At 50.0% G+C, this 5,775-nt stretch overlaps 1 long non-coding RNA gene across 1 annotated transcript; it reads left to right on the top strand.

Annotated features, from left to right (window-relative positions):
* Positions 1–2,351: 2,351 nt before the first annotated feature.
* Positions 2,352–3,936, top strand: LOC113958818. Its single transcript, XR_003531637.1, has 2 exons — positions 2,352–2,627; positions 3,631–3,936. It is a non-coding gene; the product is annotated as an uncharacterized LOC113958818 (long non-coding RNA).
* The last annotated feature ends 1,839 nt before the right edge of the window (positions 3,937–5,775 follow it).

Raw genomic sequence — 5,775 nt, 5'->3', positions numbered from 1 at the left:
GGGCGTGTGAGAGGCCACCAGTGGACCCTGTGAAGTCCAGAGGGAAAGCACGGGAATAGGAAAGGTGAGGGAGAAACTGCAGGAACTCTTGAATGAAGAGTTGGAAACAAGGTCTTACATCTGATCCTTTCCAGGAGCTGCGGGGGAGAGAACGTGACAAGGAATGATCCACGGGATGAGCCCCTTTGTGTGAGCCCACATGGAGTCATGGCAGGAAAGTCTGGCTGTTGGAAGTCTCCTGGAGGATGGTGTGGTGATGGCAGAGTGCTAATGAGATGGATGGAATAGTGAGATGGAAGGAATAGTGAGATGGATGGAATAGTGAGATGGATGTGCAAGAGGGGAAAAATGGGAGTGGTGCTTGGACCACGCTGGTCTAAGGAGACAAGGAGAGCAAATAACACCTCTTTGAGAACAACTGGTGTCACTGAGGGCAAAAATGAGCAGCTTTTGAGCACCCAGACATGCAGAGCTGTGGAAAAGGAATTGGGTGAGGGATTACAACCCTTCTAGGAAAGGGAAGATGCCACCGTGTGCCACGGCTGGCAGAATTCCTGCCTGCTGCTCCACACAGGCAGGGTGTAAAACTCCTGAATCACAGTGGAATGACTCACATTTGCCATGTTCTCGTGTTTATTGATGTAAATGATGGCAGCAGGCTCGGGACAGATGGAGCTGGAGCTCTGTGGAGCACACAAGGGACGTTTTTCCACCGCGGCTCTGCAGTCGGAGATCCGTCGGGGCACTGAGGCATCCAGGAGATGTATGGGCAGCATGAATCACCCCAGATATCCTCAGGGTGAAAGGCAGTGTTCTCTATTTATGGAAAAAGGGAAAATTCACTTAATAGAAAGCAAGTTGGAGTCAGCTCTCATTGCTGGGGCAGCTGCTGGAGGGAGGCATTGCCACACTCACTGCCCCGATTTTATAGAGTCATAGAATCATTAAGGCTGGAAACTAGCACTTCCAGGGATGATGACTCTGCCACTGCCCTGGGCAGCCTGTTCCAGTGCTTAACCACTCTTTCAGTGAAGAAATTCTCCCTTATATCCCACCTGAACCTCCCCTGGAGGATCTTGAGGCTCTTTCCCCTTGTCTTATCATTACCTGGCAGAAGACGCCGACCTCACCTGGCTAAAAACTCCTTCCAGGGAGTTCTAGAGAGGAATAAGTCTCCCCTGAGCCTCCTTTTCTGCAGGCTAAACAAACCCAGTGGCCTCAGCCCACTTTGTGGCAACATGGCCACAATCTCCCTCCAATAATGAGCAATCTGGATGCGTTGGCCTCACACCCAGGAGAAAAGGACCCGTCTGAGGGGCTCCCCCACTGTCTCCACTGCTCCAGGTTATTCTGGGAAGCCTGAACACCTGATTTTTCAAGTGTTGAACCTCCAACCTTTCCCTTCCTCTGCCCTCTTTGCCCCCTTTAAGGACGGTTCCTCCCCATGTGACATTTCTCTCTTGGATGGCTCCCCCTGCAATCCCCGGGGCCTTTTGCTTTCCAGCTTTTCCAGCTTGTTTGCAAACGGAATTGCTCCTTTTATGTCTAAACAGGGCTAATGACCTCTCTTAGCGGGGCAACTTGGAAGTGGAGCTTGTCTGCAGGTTATTTTGCATTTCAATGCCAGCACGGAGTGTAAAACACCACAATAAACTCTTTTATTCACCAGCGGATTGATTGGCTTCAAGGACCTTTTTCCTTTTTTACCCTCCCTTTTTTTTTTTTTTAATTTATATTATATAAAAAGCTAACAGGAAAATATTTTAACTTATTATTTGTCCTCTGATAAAAACAGACCAACTAAGATAAACTACTGTGGTTAAGTTTTACAGAACAAAGCCACGGCTGCTGAATGAATTCCTGCTTCTCTGACCACCCGTGGCTGGGTTTAGGTGGGAGTGTAAATTGTTTGCCCTCCCTTTATTAGGACAGAAAGGAAGAGCAAATTTGATGGAAATACTTGAGACTTGAAAGCAGAAACAGACAATTCAGTTCACCTCACTTGTCTTCAGAGAAAGCAGGAGCCATGAATCCCATGGAAATGGCTTTAATCTTGCTCTGGATTAATATTGTGAGTGAAGGAACACGGATCTCCACTGCTTCCTGCTGTGTTCATAATTTATCCCCAGCCAATTAACTCCTGCTGCTGCACAGAATTAATAAACTATTATATTATTGATGCCAAAAAATGAGTTTGGAGTTCTCTGTCTTTCTGACACCACTGTGAAAAGTTGTGTTTATAACAACTTTCTGAGTTCCCCTTTTGTCTTGAGCTGTGGGAGGTGACACTCTGGGAATCAGTTCTTAATTCTTAGTCCTTTATTCCCTCACCTGGCTTTTGGCACAATGCTGGAACCTTTGCAAGTCCCTCAAAGCTCCCAGAGTCAGTGCTGGGGTCAATTAATGAGGTCAAACGGTGGGTTTTTCATGTATGGCTCCTCACCAAGTGCACTTTAGATATTAAATAAACAAAAGGAGCACTTCAGTTCAGTGTGGAGTCATCCCTCTCGGACAGAAATGAGTGAAGGGGGTTGCTACAGCTGAAACAACCCCCCCCACTCCTCTAGGAATGAAGGGAGACACTGTGAGGAGCAATCCTTCCAACCAGGGTGGACATGGATTTCAAGGTGAGACAAAACACACCCTGGATCCCCATCAGAGAGTCAGGGCAGGCTCAGGTTGGATCTCAGGGAAAGGTTCTTCCCCCAGAGGCTGGTTGGGCACTGCCCAGGCTCCCCAGGGCAGTGGGCACAGCCCCAAGGCTGCCAGAGCTCCAGGAGGGTTTGGACAACGCTCTGAGGGCCAGGGTGGGATTGTTGGGGTGTCTGTGCAGGCCCAGGGGTTGGACTGGATGGTTCTTGTGATCTCTTCCAGCTCAGGGCACTCCAGGCCTCTCTGCAAACATCTCCATGTCCCTGGAGAACCCCCCTGCTCTGCAATCCCACCACTCTCCCAGGGTCACCCCACCACCTTCTCCTGAGGTGTGGAAGGGAAGGGAGGATCCATGACCGGAGGATCCATGACCAGGGGATCCTGCTGCCAACCTTCCCAGCAGCCAGGTTTTGGGAGGGGGAGTCTCAGAGCCAGCTTTGTCACCCCCGGCAGGGCACAGTGATCCCAGAACCCCAGAACATTCCAAGTTGGAAGGGACCCATGAGGATCATCAAGTCCAACTCTTCTGGGGGGAGGCAGCCTCTGACTGAGGGCATGAAGTGTTTGTGACCCCAAGATCTGTAAAATGTCCCATCTGGCCCCAAGAGGCATCTGCCATCCCCTTCCTGATGTCCTGCACAAACACCCACCCATCACCCAGAGAGTGTTGAGGGGAGCTGCCTCTGCCTGCTAAGTGTTTATGGCCTTTGTGCAACACAAAAGGATTTTTAAAGCAGTAAATATAAGATATTTCCACCAAAAAAGCCCTTCTGCAGTGCCATGGCTCCCAGTCCCTTTTCTGTTCCTCAGATCATCCATCCCCCACCCTCACAGGAAGCTCTAAAGCAGTGGATGGTGTTGGCCAAAGCCAAGCGGATTGTTTCGAAATATGTTTGTTTAAACCTGATTTTTTTTAAGGGCACGTGACTTTTCTGTTTGCAAAAGTTTCTTAGACCTCTAAAACTTTTTTTCTATCAGCCAGGAATTGCCAGCAGGGCCTGACAGCCCATGGAATCAAAGACCTGTTTTCTTCTTGGTGATGACTGAGGTCAAAAGGCTCCAGGCTCCTTCTGCAGTGGGACCTGGACCTTCTGTGCTCCAGGGAAATGCTCCTGCTGCCAACTTGTCACCTGCTGGGATGTGTGACCTCGCTGATGATCTTCTGTTGGTGCTTTTCCACTCCTCTGACTGAGCCTTGCAGCAGGGACTGTCTGTGCTGAACACCCAAACTGTCACTGCCTCTTCCCAGGCACAATTCCCAATTTTTCTGGTCTCTCAGTGGGGGAAAATAAAGCAAACCCCACTAACAAGCCAACCGAACAATCCATCCTCGCTGCCCAAAATGTTTCATGCAATGCTGAATAAATATTAATGAACCGAATAAATATTGATTAAGTAAATAACGAACCAAATGTTTAAATACTTGTGCAGTTTCTGCAGTGATTAAACCCCTCCCTCCCTGCTCTGCAGGGGGCTGAGGGATCAATCCTGGGTGGTGAAAAGTTTTGTTTCAAAGCTGCAGAGTCCATGTAAACCAAGTTGAAGTGTTGTTTCCAAAGGCAGCTCCGGGCTGTTCTCTATGGAAACATGGCAGGAGGCAGTTGTGGAGCCATGGCAACAGCTCCACCTCCCAGCACACTGCCTGCTCTCCTCAAACGCTGGGAAAGCTCCAAAACCTGCAGACAGGGATGTCTTCCTGCTTCCCAATTCCCAAGAGGCAATGGGTGTTTCCCAGCATCCCCTGGGACGTCGTTTTTGACGACGTTCCTCTTGTTTCTGCTCCAGCGTGTGAACAGAATCGTCCAACCATGGCATGGTTTGGGCTGGAAGGGACCCTAAAGATCATCTCATTCCAATTCCAACCCCTGCCATGGGCAGCAACACCTTCCACTGGACCAGGCTGCTCCAAGTCCTTCTCCCGCAGGACCCTCCTGTGATGGTGATAAATGCAGGAGGCAGGGATGGCACAGCCCTTTTGGGCCTGGGTTCCATCACTCATTTGTCCCTAATCTACTGTTCCTAAATTGCTCCATGTGCCTCCTGCCTCCCTTCCCCATGCCTGGAGAAGAGGACAACCCACGGGCAGATAACACAGAAGCCCCTGCAGAGCTGTCACTGCCAGATGCACATCCAGCCTTAGAAAGGCAGAACATCCTCCAGGACTTAATTCGATGTTTAATTGAGTTTAACTCAGGGTTTAACTCGGTGACCATCTTCCACGAAAACCGAAATGAACATTTTTCATTTTCCAAATGAAAGTCTCTCCCCTGGATGAGGATGAACCTCACGGTGACCACTGAGGCCATGCTGTGAGGGTTTAGAGAAAGCCACTCCTTGATGGTGCCCCACAAAGTTCACAGACCAGGCCCTGCAGGTCACAGGGTGCAGATGAAGCCGAGGGGAACATGTCCCATCCACCTTCCCGGAGCCACCCATGTCTGTCCCAGACAGCAGCAGCAATTCCTGCTAAAAGGAGGAATCATCTGGAGTGTGTTTAGACCTCTCCATCCACCTAAGGAAGGTTCTCAGACACAGCAGGTCTCTGGTGTGGAGCTCAGGGCCGTTTACTCCCTGAAGACACCAAAGCTGTAATTTCCCCCAGTGAACAGCAACTGCTCATTAGCTGATCTCTCCCTTCCCAGTTTTGTTTTTTGTGATCCCAGCAGAGGCTGCAGGTGGGAGACAGGAAGCAAACTGAAATATGCAGGAAGAAAGGATCAGAAAAATGCAGTAGGAGAAATAAAAAACCCACAAAAAACCAAAACCCAACAACTAGGCAGAAAGGGATCAAGGAAAGTGGGTTCAGGAATGATTTTCCTCTCTGGAGGAGTTATTTCAGCCTGACTTACCTGGGGGTGGGAGCACTGTGGGTTTTGGTCTCCTCCCCACAGCAGTTTGTGGCTGATATTGCAGGATGTGGCTTTTCGAGAACCTGGCAGCGTCCCACAGCCACAGTCCCTCAGGGATACCTCTCTCCCAGCATGGATCACACATGTCCACTGTCCCTCAGGGATGACCCTGTCCCAGTATGGATCACCCATGTCCACTGTCCCTCAGGGATGACCCTGTCCCAGTATGGATCACACATGTCCACTGTCCCTCAGGGATGTCCCTGTCCCAGTG

Source organism: Corapipo altera, unplaced genomic scaffold (assembly GCF_003945725.1).
Source record: "Corapipo altera isolate COAL_440 unplaced genomic scaffold, ASM394572v1 215, whole genome shotgun sequence".
Lineage (NCBI taxonomy): Eukaryota > Metazoa > Chordata > Aves > Passeriformes > Pipridae > Corapipo > Corapipo altera.
Note: the sequence above shows the minus strand (reverse complement) of the source record. Positions and strands in the feature narration are given on the sequence as shown.